Raw genomic sequence first — 20,191 nt, 5'->3', positions numbered from 1 at the left:
CGCTTCCATAGATAGGGGTTCTGAGATTTGTCAACCCCACAGGAAATGTTTAGCGCTGCAGTGCTGTCTTGGAAGTGGTGGTCTCGTTGGGTATATTGTTACTCAAAGGGCAGGAAAGTGGATGCTGGTGCTCAGGTGCCTTGGAGAGGAATACAATATAACAACCTGGATAGAATGGGGAGACCCTTTTCACCAGGGGCATGAAAAAATGGGTGCAAGCAGGGGCATGCCCCCAATATTTGATGGGGGCACAGAGCTCCTCTGGCCCAATGGCTCTGGCAGGTAGAGGGAGCTCCTCCAGCCCAGGGCCATAGCAGGGTCCCAGAATATACTCTCCTCCCAAAAGCAGTGGAATTTAAATTCCTGTGCATGCCCCTACTTTTCACTGTAGTATATGGGGCACTCTTGTACCTTGCTTCTGAAGTCCTCTTTGAGTGAGCTGCCCTCCTCAAACCTGGCACCCGCATGTCTGTGGTTCACTTTGTTCTTGGCTCGTTGCTTCACCTCTCCCAGTAAAATCATCAGGTAGGAACTGTCACCTCATGTAATGGTGACTGGATACCAGTCTCCAACTATACTATGAAACCAGGGCTTTGGAGCAGAACTGGAGTGCAGAGCAGTGTGGGGAGGGATAGCTCAGTGGTTTGAGCACTGGCCTGCTAAACCCAGGATTTGTGAGTTCAATCCTTGAGGGGGCCACTAAGGGATCTGGGGCAAAAATCAGTACTTGGTCCTGCTAGTGAAGGCAGGGGGCTGGACTCGATGACCTTTCAAGGTCCCTTCCAGTCCTAGGAGATAGGATATCGCCAGAAAAGAAAAAGAAAGAAAGCTGCAGGTTTTTGCCTGGAGCAGAGCCGGAGCACAGCTCCAAAGCCCTGTATGAAACTGCCCGATTTTAACCTCATACTAATATATGGGACCACCTCATTGCCAAGAGGAAAAACACTTGAGCTCACACAAGCATGTTAGTGCCAGGTTGTCAGGAAGCTTCTGGGCACCAATAAGAGAAGAAGCACAGTGGGGTTCTGGTAGATTTCAGTTAGGTGAATCATCTTTCTGGGTAAGGGAAGAGAGAGTGATTGTAAAGCAGACTGAATAAGGATTGAATGATTTCAGTTTCCCAGACTGCTCATATCAGGAAGAAAAAGAACTGCTCAAACCAAAAGCTTTCAAGTGCAAAATCCTGGTCCTATTGAAATCAATGGGAATTTTGACATTGACTTTAATAGAATGAAGATTTGGCCCCAAAAGACAGCTTTGAGCTAAATTCCTTGCTTATTTATGGCTTCAAGTGAATTGCAAGGTAAGGGGACCTCAGAAATAGAGTGTAATGCCAATGAAGACAGTCTGCTCTGGTTTAAATGAGCGGAGAACTGGGCCTAAGGTGTCACACATTTGTGGAAGGCTATTGTTTAGTTCTGTGGTAGCTAAGGTGTGCTCTTTTGGTGCGAGAGACAAGCCTGGGGTGGGAAGAGGAAAGGTCTAGTGCAAACAGAATTCCTGAGGTTACCATGGTGCAGGGGAGGCCACTCTGGCTGTTTAGGTGGATTTGATCAGCTGCGTCTTAGTTATCTGACAATGATGAATGAACTGGGAGGCAACAATTGCTGAGGTGTAGAGGAGCCTCCAGGGGAAACCTGTTTGCTTCAGAGCTGAGGTTATGTTATGGGTTTGCCAAGGGCACGTGCCCTTGGAAAGCATCTAGAGAGTTTGTTTTGCTGCACTTGAATGAGAGGTTAGACACGCATTTTCTTGTACACTTTGAGCATGTAACACACCAGGGTGGGGCAGGGGCACACTTTCAGTCACAAGTGAATAGATCAGGGCCCAGTGTTCTATCACTTGGTAAAAACCTCTGGCCAGTATTATGCAGTAGGTCAGACTAGATGATCATAATGGTCCCTTCTGCCCTTTACTATATGAACATGTTTTAAAGTTACATGTTCCCTAGGTAGTTTAAAGGGACCTGCTGTCCCAAAGGGAGGAAGGATAGTCTTGTTACTAACACATTGGTCTTGAAGTCAGGAGATTGGTGTTCTATCCTGGGCTCTACACATCTAATCATTTGAATGTGGGGTTTTGGATTTTTTGGTTAGTTCTAGTGCTGTCCCTTGGACAGGGTAGAAGCCATTCAATGCATTATGCACCTCCATGATGCCAGATCTGGCATGTTACAGAATAGGATGCCTGTGAGGGACAGATGTCTATTGATGCCATCTAGCCATCATGTTAGGTCTTCTGGAGGGTCCTTTTCATCTTGCTTTCATTGGATCAAAGTCAAAGATGAGTCTCACAGGGAAGTTGGTAGGCATTCGGAGATGATCATACCACCTTAGAGTGTTGGCTGAATGGCTGGCTGAGAGAGCTGGACCTGTGTGGTTAGAAAATGTATCTCTTCATTTGACTTGAATTTGTATCATTTGATGTTTTCACTTGTGATGAAGTGGGACTATTCTTAATGTTTCCTCTGAATACTGTGTGGGTGCCTCAGTTTCCCCTATGCATAAATGGCTGACACTCTGTCTCCTGGCAACAAATGGCTGGAGCCCTTCCCCCTGCAGGGGAATGGCTAAAGGTGAACAAAGATCAGGTGACCTCCTTGCCCGGGAAAGAGACAAAGGCCAGAAAGGAGGGCTGGAGGTGGGGGGTCAGTTTGGAACTGGCTTGGGAAGTGAGGGCAGAATGTACCCAGCTGAGGGGTCCCAGTCTCTGTACCTACAAGCTCTGTTTTAGACTGTTCCTGTCATCTAATAAACCTCTGTTTTACTGGCTGGCTGCACATCTGACTGCGAAGTGGGGGTGCGTGCAGGACCCTCTGGCTTCCCCAGGATCCCGCCTGGGTGGACTCGCTGTGCGGCACGGAGGGGCAGAGGATGCTGAATGCTCCAAGGTCAGACCCAGGAAGGTGAAGCCATGTGAGCTGCTTGCCCTGAAGACAGTCTGCTCCAAGGGAGAGGAGGTTCTCCAAAGTCCTGACTGGCTTTGTGGGGAGCAGTTCCAGAGCATCGCCCCAGGACTGCATGATATCACTCATTTGGAGATGCTGCATGTGAATGGTGTCAAGCTTCTTTTCAGTTTTGACAGCGAGGGGCTGTAGCTCAGAATATTGACCACCAAAGCATTATATGTGGGCACATTGCTTATCTCTTTGTTTTAGAGATGGGGAAATTCAGAGAGGAGGAAGATTCTCTTACATCATGGCATGAGGCTAAATTCATTAGTATTTGTAAATTACTTTGAGATCTTTTTGTGGAAGGAGCCATAGAGCCCAGATCAGATCTAAAATCTGACTCGCCTTAAAATTGTTTTGGCTTGCTGGGGAATGTCTTCTGGATTCTAAATGCTGAGGAAGAAGTCAGGACAAAAGATCAGTACTTTTGTGCAATACAGGGGTCACTAAATTCTCCCGCCCCTATAAGAAAGAGAATAGCCGAATCTCAATTTGTACCCTTTATGCAGAAATTCTTGGGTGCTATTGTTATGCAGGAGGTCCAACTAGAGGATCATAATAGTCCCTCCTGGTCTTAAAATACACAAAGGTAGATTTTATAGTATGAGAGGTATCAAAGATTGCCCTGTAGAATGGAATGTATGTTTACATTGTAGTCACAAAGCAAGAAGTTCTTTATTAGGGTTAATTGGATTCTTTGGGCAGAAATACCAACCAGCCTGGTTCCAGGTTTCTTGACCAAATGTTTTGCACAATATGGATCAGCATATGTCATGTTGCATTGCGATGATGATTAGATTAAGTCCCCAGCCTAGAAGAGAGCATGCCCCTGAAACTCACCTCTGGGGTGAGGATCGCAGGAAAGAATCAGCCACATAGGTAAGTGGCGGGACATGAAGAGCTTGTGGTCTGGGAACCTATCCCAGCAGTACAAAGAGAAGCCATTTTGGTAAGACTAGTTGTGTCCTATCATCTGTACCCCAGTGTTAAATCACTGGAGTGCAGGATGCTTATCGCATGGGATCCTGATGTGACAAGCTTGTATGTTATCACAACATGTAACTGCACTGCCAAGCTGGTTTGTTGAATTTCATGCATGTCTAACCTCAGGTTAATTAAGTGAGTTTGCCCATTCTGTTACCTTAGTGCCATCCTGAGTTAATGGAACATAATCTTAGGTGATCTAGCATTCAGGGAGTTGTAGGAAAGCATTGCTACGGTAATGGGAACATAATGATTTCCAAGGCAAGCTAATCCCTCATAACTCAGCAACTGCTGTAACTGAGAACACAGTGAGTGCAGAAGAGTATATTTAGGGTTGGAGTAGATCTGATATGCTATCCAGGCTTGTTGCCTAGCCATAGAAGATGCGCCTGCTCAGATTCACTATTATACTTTGTTATTAAGCTCCAATCAGGAAGAAACGGTCACTGCTCCAAGGAGCCTTAAATGGCAAAGTGACACAAGTGCACTTGGTGTAGAGGATAGCACTAAATGTGTTTCTCTTTTTTCGGGGGTGCTTTCATTGAAAAGGATGTTAGCATCATTTTACTGCTGAGTTAGTGTTAGTGAGTTTTGTATAAGTGAGTTTTCAGTGAGATTTGAGATTACCTCAATCTCTGCCCAAGAGGACTGTCCCTGGGACACAGCCATCCCAACACACTCATCTAGTGGGGAGAGGTGGTAGAAAAACTGTCTGCTTTTCCATTTTATTTAGCAAACTTTTTCATTCAAACCGAACTGCAGTTGATTTCTAGGCTTGAGGGGTTGGAGTGGGGGAATCTTCTGCTAATCTCTTTTCCTGAAGGTCACAGATGGACACATACCATTACCAGTCCCCAACCCCCACATCGGTCCTGCAGCTCTCTAGCTGAGAAGCCAGGACCAAATTAAGCACGAATATTCTCACTCTGGAATGTGCAGTGGGACAGGGCTATGGTATGTGAACATAAGCACTGCTTCTGCCAGTGACAGAGCATTCTCTCTGTTCCCTCATCACTTTATCTGACAGAAGTGAGGTGGTTAGGCTGGAGCAGTGCTCAGTGAAGATGGAAGAAGGGGCTGTGGTGAGGCTTTCTATTGCCAAAGTTATGGCCATTCTCTCAATGACTGAGTGGCTGCTTTGTGCTCTCCTCATAGTTTTAGGTGGTCTGGAGAAATGGGCTGTTGGACTTGTCTCAAACCCATACTTTGAGACTCCAGCATCTGGATCATCAGCACTTAAACATAGAGGATTTAAGGTGTGGATAGAAAAACTGGAAACAGCAGCAGTTATCTAGGATCTTATCAATTATTGTAGATATCACCTATATAATCCCAATGGAGTCAAATGCAACTTTCATTTACACAAGATCCCACAGTATTTTTCACAAGCAGATGGGCCCTGCTGTGGTGTCTCAGGTACACTGATGTTAATGGACAGGATTTGTTCCAGGTTCTATTCATTCAGGCAATGCATGTACACCTGGTGTGCTAGACATGCCTGTATCCCTACCTGTGGGTCATCACACCAGATGATTGAGGTTTTTTTTTTCTCTGCAAAATCTCAATTGGTGAAATGAGTTAAAGAATGTTAACAATGGAGGCCTATTGGATAGCTGTGAGAGATGCTGCAATCTTGCATGTGAGGAATAAACCAAGAGGGTTGTAGAGATGCAATCCGTGTGCTCTGACAAAACAGGAGAATTCTGTTATAGCCCTTGCTTTTCTGAATTAAGAGAGTCTAAGGGCAGGATTAGCTTCTGAAATTCCACATGCTTTATCTGCTCTTGTATGTTTTACATTCCTGTAGTGGCTTTCATCCTGATGATGCTAAAAGCACTCCACAAAGGAGATTTTAATAGAAATCTTTTGGTCTACCATTGATCTGCAGCTACCTGTAGGGTAGAAAGCAGGAGGTGTTTGAAAGCATACAGAGACACTACACAGCTGTTTGGGATAGAAAGATAGAGTATCCAGTTGAAATGGCAGGAGGAATTTTGGTACAGCAGAATGTGGCCATGCCATTATTTGGCCAGAACACCAGGCGGTGGGTCTTTTGCAATAGACATGTTCTTGGCTCGCAATTAGTTCAAATCTACCCAAGTTTGGCACTGATCAAAAGTCATTATGGTTTGATGGCTGGTCAGTGGTCTGTGTAAAATGAGTTTGGTGGGTCTCAATCCAGTTCTCATTGGACAAATGGCAGCATCACAAAAACACCTGTCATACTTAATCTCAGCAGAGGCGGAGCATTGGATGGTTTGGGGTTGTGCCATGGCAAAAAGGCTAAGGCCCCTGGGTGGGTGGGTGAGTGGGTGTGTGTGGAAGGTGACATAACTTGCACTCCTGTTGGCCACAAGGGACCTTTTCCTGTGGGTAAATGGAGGATTTCAGTCTCCAGGGTTGTCAATATGGCCATCACTAACTCCATTTAGATGAAATGCACAACACACAAAAGTGGGTCAAAACCTGGCTTGTTGTGATGCAGTGGCAGCATTGCCCAGGTAGGGCTCAGCATCACTTGCTAGCATCTGACATACTCCTCAAAGTAGCTGACTTGGGAATCTATTTAGAAAGGGGTCTTGCCAGCCCATTGCCTGCTTTTCTGTGTGATGCACAGGTCCCGATTTATAACTGCAATAATGAACTCCAGGGCGTGCGCCGTTGTACTGTAATCTCGCTTCTCAGGCTGCCAACAGCACAAAGCCAGAATGTGTGATTCTAGCACAATGATACATGCTGTTTGTTCCTCGCTGCTCCCTTCCTCTTCAGCTCGCATGGTGCAGATGAAGGAAGGTGCCGGGGGAGGAGGGAGGAATGGCTCTTTTGAGTTACTATGCTACTCAATATACAATGTACCACTGTTATTTCAATGAACAGTGTGACTTATTCACAGGCCCTTGAAGGCTTGGGAGTTTTGGGGAGGGGGTATCCTCTGCAAAGCTCAGTCTGGGTATGTTAACTTGAGTTCTCAGTTTCCTGCCAGCAAGTCTCAGGCCTGAATGCTGCTGCTGTCCCTTGAGTTGGCTAAATTTGCTAACGTATCTGGTGGGAGGTATGTTAGTGCTGGGACCCCTTTTGAAAAGTGTGTGTGAGAGAGAAACAGAGGCCTTGTGATCAGTGGTGATCATTCTGAGGTGGAACTGCTCGGGTATGTAATTCATTTCAGCTCTAATTGTTGGGACTTCTACTGAAATTGGCCTCACTCTCCTCTTTAGCCAGCCCCAACATATCTTCTGAGGCCCTGCATCATGGTGATCTTTTTTGTGGCCAAGGAGAGTGTGGACATGTCTCCCCTGACAACTTGTCAGCAGTGCTCAGTGTGTCTGTTGGATCACAGTTCCAGTTCTTGCTCTCTCTCACCCCCCACCCCCAACTGGGAAGCTCAAGACCTGACCTCAGATCATCCAGGTGATAGCACAGTGTGGAGCCACCAGGCTGGCCACCCTGCCCTGCTGAGTGAATCTGAGGTAAGGGATTAACTAATCTCTGAGCCCCTTTTCTCTTTGGGAAAGTGTCTGTCTGGAGGCTGGGCTGTTCCCTAGTGGTTCTACTATTAGGAGTCAGGAGAATTATGTTCTCTTCTCGGTTGTGCTGCTGACTTGCTGTTTGAACTTGGACAAGTCACTTAAGTGTCGCACAGCAATTTCTTTAAATGGATCGAACAATGCTGATTGTTGTTTTACTGAGCATTGCCATGTGCTCAGCCATAGAGGCAGTCAGGTCTTTTGGGGAGGGCTTACATCCTAAAATCTCTACACTGTGGACATAGAAGCCAAGATTTGTAGTATCGCTGTTTGCAAAATATGCATGCAGAATTTGCACGTACAATATGTGCAATCACAATAACTGAGTATGTAAAGGACCAGTCTCCGGTGATTTGCAATGCAGCTAGCCCTACTTGTACATACTATCATAGTGAATAGTAATAATGAATACAAACAATGCACCTGAATACTTCTAAAAATCCAACTGCCCCAGATAGTCCAGAAGATAGGTTGTCTCAAAAGATAATCTACCTTTCAGTGGTGTGTGTAAAACACTTTGTGATCCGCGAAGGACAAATGTTTTAAGGCTAGTTTTGTTTTTCCTTCCATATAATACTACTAACAGGGAAAAAAATCAAGTCCCTAATCTGCTGTTTTGATACCACCTTACTGGGAATTGTGAACGCAGGCAGCACAAAATACTCTCCTGGCATCTGCGCTGCAATTATTTTGAGTGGCTCCAAACAGAGGGGAATGTGTTTCTGTGGTAGTTTTCTCCAAAGAAAGAATTCTGCTGAAATGTCTTTTCTTTGGTGTCTGCAGAAAGGAAGCCTGTGTTTGAGGCCCCAGTTCTGTGCATCTGTTGGATCAGTTTAGGCCAATTTTCCCCCCTCTTTCCATTAGCAAACTAGATATAAAACAGAAGCCATTGGATAAATAGGAAAAATGTATAGCAGAGGAAGCCCTTGTGATTAGGGAGCTGTTAACCAGTTATTTCATGTCCGGCTTTCAGTGTATTTATAAAAATGATGCTATTCAGTGACACTTTGAATTACTAGAAATGGCATCTGCTCTGTTGCTGCTGCTCTCACAGAAGTGAACTTGCTCTTTATTTTTAACATAGGCCCATTATGGCTCCCCCCCCCCCCCCAGTTAATATGGTATTTTTGAAAAGTTTCTTTAGAGAAACAGGTACAGCATGGGCAGTGGCTGAGTCAGCTTCCCCACACCCTATCCTGCTAATGTGCCTCAGGCTCATCCTGAAGGGGTGAGAGGGCAGTTCAATCTCTGGCCATTCCAGTGCAACTGCTGACTGCGATGTTGATTAGTGCCAGCTGTGAGGTATGATGTGATGTGGCTGCTTGTCCGCTAGGATCAGGACTGAAACCCAGCAAACTCATTTTTCATTGATCTCCAACAGCTGTCATGTCACTACATGCATTTATACAGCCCCTGTCTAGATACTGCAGGAGCGCACATGGTTTAGATCAAGAATAAATAACATCTTCCCAAACAGAGGGAGCAAAGACACCAACCTCTCCTCCCCACTCTAGCCCTGTGCTTGCTAAATTTAAAGGAAGAGATGGAGAAAATCCAGCCCATGGGCAAAATGCCAGGGATTCCAGAGCCTGCAGTTAGTGGAAAGCCTTGGACAAAAAGTTGAATCTAGTATTGTCTAAATGGGGCCAGGCTTAAGCTTGCATGTGTTTCCATAGGCAAGAGAGCACCCTACATGGGCTCTGCTGAGCTCTCTCTACTGTTTGGGGGAAGAAAGCCAAAGTGTTCTGAGTCTCTAGGCAGCATGGTAAGACAGAGGCAGTCTCGGAGGTAAGAGGGATCTGGGCCACTTAAGAAAAGAGCTAGGCTTTGTGGATAGGCAGCCTGTGTAAAGTGTGGCACACAGACCTCGTGTGTTCCTCTTTGTCTGCCCCACTTGGAAGTGGTGAGTAGCATTCCACACTAGCTAAAGGTTCAGGTGGTCTTCAAGGTTAATCCCAGGTAGTGTGTGTTTCAGTGAACTAGATACCAAACTGATGGGCACCTTGGATATCCATGCCTTTGTCATCTCAAAACTGAATGACTGTAGTGAAGCGGTTCTCAAACTATGGGTCAGGACCCCAAAGTGGGTCACAGCCCTGTTTTAATTGGGTTGCCGGGGCTGGCTTAGACTTGCTGGGGTCAGGGGCTGAAGCCCAAGCCCAAGCCCCACTGTCTGGGGCTGAAGCCCTTTGGCTTTGTCCCCTCCTTCCCCCTCAGGGTGGCAGGGATGTGGGGGATGCTCAGGCTTCAGTCCCCCATCCTGGGGCCATGTAGTAATTTTTGTTTTCAGAAGGGGGTCATAGTGCAATGAAGTTTGAGAACCCCTGCTGTAGTGACGTAGCAATGAATTGAAATCAACACCAACCTGGGCTGTAATCTAGAGATGAATGTCTCAATATTTCATTCCAAATGCAAGGGGTCATGCAGTCCCCTCTGTGCCTGCTGATCTCCCGATGTGTCACGCTGCGCATGTTCCTATATTTAAAGTCACCTCCACCTGAGCTGAAAACTACAGTAGGACATTCTGATTTCCTGTTTTATTCAACACCATCATGGACTAAAATGTTCACTCTAACCTGCAAAATCTCCGTTGTCCTCCCAAAGGAACTGGCCCTACTTCTATGATGAGATCACTTACATCTAGACTGGACCAAACACTAGACAGCACATTGTAAGGAACAATGCTGTGTTGGCCACAGGGAGATGGACTACATTAGCTGGTGGACCTTTTCTATTTCTAGCTTCCATGATTCTGAGACCCCCAGTGTGTTCTGGAATATGTCACGTTGGGAGTGTTTAGTTTGTTCTTGGTAGCCTTCCAGTTTGTGTCTCGAGAGGATCCTTCATAATATTTATATTTGCCTAACTAGAATGAAGAAACTAATTGCTGTGTGTAAAGCATTGGGTAAATGTATAGCACAAAGTACTGAGTTTTTTTCAATCATAATAACATGGTAGAACATTGCTAATAGGCCCTTTACTAGCCTGCAAATTTTATAACCTACTTAGCTCTCTTGGCAGAGATTTAGTAGCAGATGCTGTAGTGGGGGTCTCTCTATTACTCAGACATTGTTGTTTTAACAAAATATCCTACAGTATATTGGCTAGTGCATTATGAAGTATAGTCATGAATAACTCCTTTTTAATCTCAGCTATACCTTACTTCCAGTGTGGCTGAGAGCAGAATTTAGCTGTCAAGTAGTGTGGACCAATTGGGAAAATTGCTCTGCTTGTCCATGCCTCCATTTCCTCATCTGTAAAATGGGGAGACTGGTACTGAAACCATCTGTATAAATTGCTTTGAGATTATAATTTCCAAAAGAAACTGTCAATTTTGCTCTGCAGTATCCTTGCTCCCTCATCATCTTTGTTGCTTACTTGCTAACACTCTCTATTTGGTAACTTTGCAATAGGTCCTGCAGTCATGGGTGAAATTAGCAAGGTTCAACTGTAGAGATCCTTCCACTGTGTTAATTCTCTCACATGGACTGACTAACCAGCAGGCACCTCCTGGTGTCCTTGTGAGGTAATGCTGAAACACAAGGAAGGGGAAGGTGCTGAGGAAGAAAGATAAAATAAAAATGAAGACTGTATTTTGTTCAGCATCCTGCATCAAGCCCAGCATGGCTGTATTTGAATCCCGCTGATGGAATGTCCTGACAACATGTTTATTTCCACCACAGTCCTGAAATGTAAACAGGACATCTTTGGATGCTAATCCAAGGGACAGGAAATGACTGGGAATCCTGACTCTTGGGCCATTGGTAAGACGCAAGGAAGTGAACTTGAAGGGAGGACTGGCACAAAACCCTCAACAAGTTTGAGATGACACTAAACTGGGAGGAGTGGCAGATATGCTGGAGGGTAGAGATAGGATACAGAGGGACCTAGACAAATTAGAGGATTGGGCCAAAAGAAATCTGATAAGGTTCAACAAGGACAAGTGCAGAGTCCTGCACTTAAGACGGAAGAATCCCATGCAATCTACAGACTAGGAACCGAATGGCTAGGCAGCAGTTCTGCAGAAAAGGACCTAGGGTTTACAGTAGATGAGAAGCTGGATATGAGTTGTCAGTGTGCCCTTGTTGCCAAGAAGGCTAATGGCATTTTGGGCTGTATAAGTAGGGGCATTGCCAGCAGATCGAGGAATGTGATCATTCCTCTCTATTCGACATTGGTGAGGCCTCATCTGGAATATTGTATCCAGTTTGGGGCCCCACACTACTGTTTAGTCTGCAGAAGAGAAGAATGAGGGGGGATTTGATAGCTGCTTTCAACTACCTGAAAGGGGGTTCCAAAGAGGATGGATCTAGACTGTTCTCAGTGGTACCTGATGACAGAACAAGGAGTAATGGTCTCAAGTTACAGTGTGGGAGGTTTAGGTTGGATATTGGGAAAAACTTTTTCACTAGGAGGGTGGTGAAGAAGTGGAATGGGTTCCCTAGGGAGGTGGTGGAATCTCCTTCCTTAGGTTTTTAAGGTCAGGCTTGATGAAGCCCTGGCTGCTATGATTTAGTTGGGGATTGGTCCTGCTTTGAGCAGAGGGTTGGACTAGATGACCTCCTGAGGTCCCTTCCAACCGTGATATTCTATGAAAATCCTGTGGTGTGCTGGAGTGTGGATGGAGATGTCTGTGTGTATGCAGGATATCTGAGTGTGTGCAGCTAGCAGAGCAATGGTCTAGGACAATTGCATCTGGCCCAGGTGCACCTCCATAAACAGAGAGAAATCCTGCATATGAGCAGAAATCCTGCTTTGTGGAAATTGAGTGTTGGAAAGCTCTAAATTCAGCTTATGGGAGGTAAGTGGAGAGAGCATTTATAAGAATAAATATAACTTCATGAATTTATACAGAATAAATAGCATCTCTTTTCATTCCTGGCGGGGGGCGGCGGCCTGTGGCGCGGGCGCGGCCTGCTGCGCCTGGGGGGAAGGGGGGGCCCGGCGGGCTGGCGGGGCGCAAGCTGGCTCTAAAAGCTGAGAGCTGAGAGAGCTGCTGAGAAAGCTGAGTTGAAATTTTTTTTTTAACCATCAGGAGTGGCAATACTGGACAGGAACAGCAGAGGGAAAGGGGAACATGACTTTAAGATGACTTTAAGAATGTTTAAGATAGATTTATGGAGGGGGAGGATATGATAGGATAACGGCTTATAAGTCAATCAAATTGCGCCACACAAAAAAAAATAAACAATGGGTCAATGGTATGATATAACCTTTTTTGGAGGAGACTTGGAAGAGATCTTGCCGCATGCAGCTCGATTCAGCTGACCGCCATTTGGGGTCGGGAGAATTTTCCTCCAGGGAAGAATGGGCAATGGCCTGGAGGTTTTTTCCGCTCTGCATGGGGGGGGGGGTCGCTCGCAAGGTGTGTGTGGATCGATGTGTGCCCCTGCATCTTGCAGGAGGTCAGACTAGATGATCATAACGGTCCCTTCTGATCTTGAATTCTATGATTCTATAGGGCCTGTGCTTCCCTATAGGTGCTGCAGAGGGGAGCAATGTTGGTGATGTGCATGAAAGTGGTGTGCAGCAAGTGCCCAGGCCAGTCCCGATAGGCCGGGACATGTGGCTGGTTGGAGGTAGTACAGCCAAGGATCAACTGGTCTAGTCGACCTGCTGCACTAGAAAATCCACCCTGCTCTTAGGAGAGAGCTTCAGATAACAACATCATGCTCTTACTTGTTAACTTCCAGTCAACAGTTTCCACTAACTCAGTGGGAGAGTAGAGGCAGCGTGGAGCATCAGCGGTAGGATGGCTCTGAGCTGGGAAAAGGAGGCTGCAGGAATACGAAGGAGCTGGCACTCAGTACAGAACATGAGATTCACGTTATTGGAGACAGGACTCCACATGGGCTCTGCATGGTTAGAAAACTTTGGTTCTTCCGAGTGCCAGCTGCTAATCCCTCCTCTGTAGTATCTCTTGTGGTAGAGAAGAGAGGACTGTGTTGTAATGAATATAAAGGGGATCCTTTATTAAGAATGCTAGTTCTCCTGGGTGTCTAGCTCCCAGACTGACTGGCTGCTCCCTCATGTCACCACACAATGTCTTCTAAGTACTGCTTTGGACCTTAGTTATGGAAGGGACTGTATGCCGCATAGAGAGAGTGGGTTAAATTTTCTATGCCCTTAACCTTGCCTGTTTAATAGTAACTTCCTCCCTTCTATGGGTTATGAGCACAGAAAGGGATGACCTGACTCTGTGTATTGCTGATTTTAAATGAATAATCCAATACTAGTTGTTTCTGACTTCCTGTGTTAGTGCATGGTCAACATGCACTGGATTGTGCCTCTCTGCAGTGCTGCATGGGTTGGGTTTCCATCTATATCTGAAATTGGAAATTAATTACTTTGAATTATTTATTGAAGGTGAAACTGGACCAGTTTCTTATCTGCCAAGCCCTGAGGGCTGAGTTGCATTCTTTACATATTGCTTCAGGTGTTAAGTGATTTCATCAATGCAAGAAAGACAAAGTCCCAGATTCCTCCTCTCTTGGCAGCTAAGAGAGGAGAAGTGACTTTTAAATAATTTTGAAAACAAAATATTGTTTAAGGTACCAAATTGGAACGGGAACTTATTGGGCAGGCTTAAATGACAATTAAATGAAGCTACTTGGTTCACACTTAAAATTTAAAAGTTGGGTAAGATAAATATTGAAGGCTTCGATCCTGTGATTGAATCCACTATTGCAGACCCCTGCACCTGCATGCAGTACCACTGAAGTTACAGAGGAACTTCTTATGCTAGCAGATGCAACTGCAGGATCAAAGCATAGGAATATCATTTATTTGGAATTTCTCCCAAGCCCTAAAAATCTTCAAGAGGAAAGTGATACATAGGAAGGCTGGAGCTTCACTTACATTTAGGTTTTCATGTGGGTTTTGCTTACATCTAACTCCGGGGGTGTTCTTTAGATGGGTTTTCTGCTCTATAGGGTACTTGAGGTTACGGCACAAGATTGCAAGTCAGAACATACGGATACTATCTTGGACTCTGCCACTGACATGGTATATGGCCTTGAGTAAGGCACCTAGGCTCTGTGCCTGTTAAATAGGGGATAATAATTTTGTACCTCACAGGTTTGTTGTGAATCATAGTTCATTGCTGCTTTGAGCATGGTTCAGATCTTTGGATAGAAGGTGTTATCCAAGTGCAAAGTGTTATAACACAAACTGTAGCAGTCTGCAGCATAGGTCAGTGAAGGTGAGGGTTAGAGTTAACATTTCCACTGTCCAATTCTCTATACTGCTTGGCAAGACTCGAGCTCAATTTATTTGGCTTTAACAAAGAGAAGGTTAAGGGGTGACTTATCAGTCTGTAAGTACCTACGTGGAGAACTGACATTTGATGGTAGAGGGCTCTTCAATCTACACACAGGTATAACAAGATCCAGTGTCAGTGGCTGGAAGCTGAAGCTTGACAAATTCAGACTGGAAACAAGGCCTATGTTTTTAACAGTGAAGGTGTATATCTGTGTCTTTTCATACCAGCATCCCCTCTAGTGTGAATTAGCAGAGAATGCTTTGGCTGATTGCTTAGGTAGAAGAGCGCTTAACGCCCATGGAAGAGGGTCACTTCTCTTGTCTACACTGGTGTTTCTCTTCATATCACCCACTGTTTCCCTGCTACTGGTGCTGCTCCACCAGCTAGGAGGTGGTTAGGCAACAGAGCCCTGTACTAGTATTTCCACCATTGCCATCACCAATGGTGGGACTGCAAAGGTGAGAAACTGCTGGTGTAGATAAGAGAGACTAGTTATTCATGTAGGACCAGATTTTTTTCCAAATGCTCGGCACCTGCAAATGAGGCATCTGCATTGTGATGCTGCTGGCCAGTTTTTCAAAAGGGCTCATACTCCTCACTAGAGCTGGCTGAAATTTTTCATTTTAATTTTTCAATCAAAAATGGCCTCCTTCCAAAACTGGGAACATTTGCAGAAAGTTTCCAGTTTTTCCAAAGTTTTCTGCTGTTTCATAAAATCAGGGCAGCCCGAGGGAGGGAAGTGGGGCAATTTGCCCTGGGCCCCACAGGGGCCCCCACGAGAGTTTTTCGGGGCCCCTGGAGCGGGGTCCTTCACTCGCTCCGGGGGCCCCGGAAAACTCTTGCAGGGCCCAGGCCCCCGGAGCTGCTTCTGCTCTGGGTCTTTGGTGGCAATTCGGTGGCAGGGGGGTCCTTCCGCTCCAGGACCTGCCGCCGAAGTGCCCCAGAGACCTGCGGCGGGGGGTCCTTCTGCCCCGGGACCCACCACCGAAGTCCTGGGTCTTTGGAAACAATTCGGTGGTGGGGGGGTGGCCCCACCGCCGAAGACCCCAGGCCCCCTGAATCCTCTGGGTGGCCCTGCATAAAATCTAAAAACTTCAAATTTTTTAGGCTTGTGTTTCCCCCCACCCCCCGAATGCAGTAAAATGAATGATGCCCAGAAGTGGAGTTTTTCTCACTTTCTTTTTCTTTTTGTCCCTCTGAAGCTTTCTGCTGCAGTTTGAAAAAAAAGGCAATAGAAAGGGGGGGAATTAACTTATCCCTAGAAACACGCAAAGCTTCCTGTTTCAGAACAAAAATATACTTTGGAACTTTTTTGCAAGGGTGTGTGTGTGTATTAACATTTCTACCCACCATGCTCAGCTCTTCTGAAAATCTGTTCCTTGCTTTGGTTCCTTGATGGGAGCTGGACTTTTTGTGAAAACTTGGCCCTGACTGTGAGTGTCAAGCTGTTTGGAAAATATGTCTCTAAACATCTAACTTTTGAGACTGTCTTGAACCAAACAGTCATACTAAGGTTGTAGAGTATATGTGTGAGCCTGCATTTGTAAGGTGGCAGTAGCAAGGGTGGGTGGCGGAACTGATCAATAAGATAAATGCATTTAAAAAAAAAAATTTCCTGGTTGAAATTTTCAAATATAGTAATATGCTCCATTTGTGCCATGTGATTGGACACAATGCATATCATTGACAAGCATGTTCCTCTGAATTAGGCCCCACTTTGCAAGAATTCCCTGAAGGGCCAAGCATAGCGCAGAGTCCAAACTATCCCTTACACCTCTTCAGGCACCTTAAGGTGGGTATTTGGAACTGATGGATCTGATGCATGTTGTGCCAAATCTTTCTTTCTTTGCAGAGACCTGACTCCATCTGGCCACGAGAGCTCTGACATGGACTGTGTAGGCTCAGTTTCTGCACACCAGAGGCCTGACCCTGAGATAATACCTAATTTCACTGGGGTGAAAATGGGAAATGCTCTGAAAAGCTCCAGTGTGCTAGCAGCATAGTGGGGCCTGGTCTGAGAAGAGAGAATGCTGTGGCCCTCCATGGCATGCCCTGACAGAGCCCATATCCCTACTGGGGACATCACACTTGTTTGGGAGTGGGATCACCTAATATGATGGTTCTTTCCTGCCTTTAGCTGCAAAGACTTGATGAAAACCAGGTTCTATAGACTGGAAGCATGGATGCTGGCTTTTGAAACAATTTGAAAGAGAGAGCTCTCCCCAGAGACTCCATCCCAGGTTTTCTCTAGAGGTTGTGCAAGGGAGAGTGGGAGAACAATGTGTCAGTGCTGTGTTGTGTGTCCAGCCAGTAAGAGTGGCCTCAGTCGAGTGGAGAGCATATTTGATTCTGAGCGCCTACTGACCTGAGAGCAACCTTATCTGCAGCATTGATACGGGCGTTAATAGAGCATCCCTCAGGTCTGGTTTAGAGGGAGGGGCTGTGGGTTTCCTTGGTGCTGAGGGTGCTTGGCGGGGGAGGGGGAGTCACCTGGGAGGAGGCTGAGACTGGAAAGAAGAGGGGGGAAAGAATAAGAAAAGGAAGATCAGCTTCTCATTACTGGAAAGTTGGCACTTGTTGGTGTTCTGGTCTCTGAAGCCAGGTTTCTGTGGAGACAATCTCCAGTACATAAACTGTCAGATGTTTTGGGAGCTGCATGCCGCTGAGCAGGAAATTGTTCACATTCTTTATCTTCCACATAGCAGGCTCCGGAAAAGCCCTGCCAAACATACTGCTCCCAGACCTCAGGGACCAGGGCTTGAACTCTGGGAAAGGCTGGGGTACCTCCTTTGGCTTCTAACAGGGTTTTGCTCACCAGAATTGCGTTCATCTGCTTTCCAAGCATTTGTCCTGAAAAGCTTCCTAAGGGAAAAGACGGGATGACACTTGATTGGCTCTCCTAGAGCTTCCAAGGCCTCATCCTGCTCCCAGTGACATGGGTGGTTGAGCCACCCATTGACTTAACAGAAGCAGGATCAGTGATGAACAGAAATGGGTCAGAATCAACAGGCTGCCTCTGAAACCCCCTGAACTTTGGGAAAAATCAGATCTGGATCTGAATCTTGCAGTTTGGGCTCATCTCCAATACCAGGGATCTCGTCTCAGCTAGTGGGACCCATGGAGATAAATGAAGGCTAGACTGTTGAATGGAGTCCATCTCAAGTGCTGCCTGGCTTACCTGGTATGTCCCCTCACATCTTCCCAGGGAGCGTCAGATCTTCAAAACAGGCCTGTGTATTCTGTCACCATCACACCAGAGCTGATGTGGGAACCAGCAGTTGAGAGGTTAAATGTATTGTACTGAGATGCAATAAGACTGGTGTTGCTGTTGCAGAGACACAGCTTTACAAAGACTCCTGGATACTGTATGTTTGGGAGGTGCCTGGGTTGGAAATATTCATATGAATGAGATTGTTTAGTACCCATGAGGTTTCCTTTAACTCGGGAAGGGTTCCTAATGCTGCCAAAGCTGCAGTTTCCCCAGGAGTTTCTAGTGCTCAGTGTTTCATGTAGTTTAATAATTAGGCTTGGGAAGGGGGTGGGGCAGCTGCCTGCACCCAGTGGCCTGTGTGAGGAACAGCTTGTGCACTCTTACCTTCTGCAAACAAGAAATTGGAGGAGTTGGTGTTTTGTTGCTTGCAGACGTGCTCCCTAAAAATTCCCTAGGCCTGCTAGCAGGGAGGCTGGCTTAGAAACAGCTCAGTACCACTACATTTGGACTGGCCTGGGTTTTATTTTTTAGATAAATATTTCAAAAACACCCTTTTAATGCCTTGATCTTTAGTTCTGCACCCCGTCCTCCTTCTCCACTGATCCTCACAAGTACAGGCCCAAACATAGTCACTCCAGCCTATACCCCATCTAGATCTGCACCAAGCACCCCTGACCACTCATACATTAACATACACACATGCCTCTCTCTGTCTATATGCTCACAAGCAAGCCAAAAAGACCCCAATACATGTCCACAAGGAAGGCTTGCTCTCTTTGAAGATCCACATGCCCATAGTTGGGCATATGCACCCACCTCCATCCAGCTCAGGTACACTGTGCTGTGATTTTCAAGATAAAATGAGCAGTGCTTTATTCACACAGCCCCTGAAGAAGCTATCAAAAGAACAGTTAAAAATTGACTTGGCCTTAACTTTGTATACTGTGTAGCTGTCCCAGGAAGGTATTTCATAATGACAAACACTGTGCAAGTGGGACAGATGACTGCATCCCTCTGACTGTCATAGCCTCTCTTCTCTTGGCTGATCAGACCCACACAGGCTTTTGTCTATACACCCCTCTCTCAATGCTGATATTGTGCCCCTGACCTGCTGCCCCCCTGCTATCCCAGCCCTGGGCTCCCCACACACAGCTCTGCCAGTGCCCCTCACCCCTGACCTGCAGCCCCTCCCAGCCCTGGAATACAAAAAGTGGGCTAAATTCATCTCAGATGCAGTTTACTTAGTAGTGTTACCCCAGGGATTACTCTGGACTGATGGCTCTTCCTTGTGGATATCTGCTTCCTCCTTCCGATCTAAATGCATGGCACATGTCTTTGACATTCCCTTCTGTAACATAAACATATGCGCGCGCGCACACACACGTTGCTATAATGTACAGAAATTCAAAACACTCCACTGCACAGACTTCTACCCCAGGGGACAGAATGAGAGAACAAACACACAGCAGATGTTAGTGGTGTTGCTTAATGCACTACAAGAAAGTGCTCTGACGCCACAGTGATGAGCGCCATATCAGAACCTTTTTGGAATAGACACTTAGTGACATGCACAGGGCATGTTTTGTTCTCTCTCCCACCCTTTACCAAATCCAGCCTTTGTAGACCAGCTGTTCGCTTGAGGAGGGAGTTGATTTGTGCTGCTTCACACCATCCCATCCTCCTCCTCTTTCTCTGCCAGCTGCTGAGGATTCATTTATTGACTTCTGAATGAAGGGTGTGTCCTGGCTAATCTCTCTGCCAGAGGTTCCAAGAATTGGCTTACCGTGGCTTTTGACTCTTACAGAGACACTGTCGGTTCCTCTTTATTAAGCCAGGGTTTGTTGGGCTTGTTTTTACCATGCAATGTTTGTAAAACCTTTTTAGAAGTTTGTGAAGGAAGCAACATTCCCTGAGAATTTCCAGGAGGCTGAAGGCCATTTTCTCCCTCCCCCCTCCCCACCGCCCCAGCCCCTCCTATCCAACCTTTTTTTTTCCCCCGTGTACTTTGTTCATTAGCCTCTAACACTAGCAGAACTAACATGGACACATAACTGCTTCTGCCACACAAATGTGGATGTTACTAGCGATGGACCCTAGCTGCAAAACTAAAACTTCTCAATAGAGAAGGAAATGTGGGAGTAGTGAGTGGGAATGGGGCCAGAGCTGCATGAAACTTGGTGCTCTCAGTATATTTGAAGCCATAAAGGGTAGGTGTGCACTGCAGTTTGGAGCCTGGCAGCCTGAAGAGAGACTTGTTAGCC

The 20,191-nt window shown here is 46.1% G+C and overlaps 1 protein-coding gene across 3 annotated transcripts in view; it reads left to right on the top strand.

The window, feature by feature from the left end:
• Window positions 1-20,191, top strand: part of DAAM2 (dishevelled associated activator of morphogenesis 2) — a 258,023-nt gene that overhangs the window by 58,073 nt on the left and 179,759 nt on the right. Inside the window, exon 1 of one of the 3 annotated variants that reach the window (XM_039529311.1) lies at window positions 3,811-3,829. The exons of the other annotated variants lie outside the window; for them this stretch is intronic. The gene's annotated coding sequence lies outside the window, so the exon portion shown is untranslated. Of the gene's footprint in view, window positions 1-3,810; window positions 3,830-20,191 lie in introns of those variants that run through there. 3 annotated transcript variants of the gene reach the window in all.

Source organism: Mauremys reevesii, linkage group 3 (assembly GCF_016161935.1).
Source record: "Mauremys reevesii isolate NIE-2019 linkage group 3, ASM1616193v1, whole genome shotgun sequence".
NCBI classification, from domain to species: Eukaryota; Metazoa; Chordata; order Testudines; family Geoemydidae; genus Mauremys; species Mauremys reevesii.
Note: the sequence above shows the minus strand (reverse complement) of the source record. Positions and strands in the feature narration are given on the sequence as shown.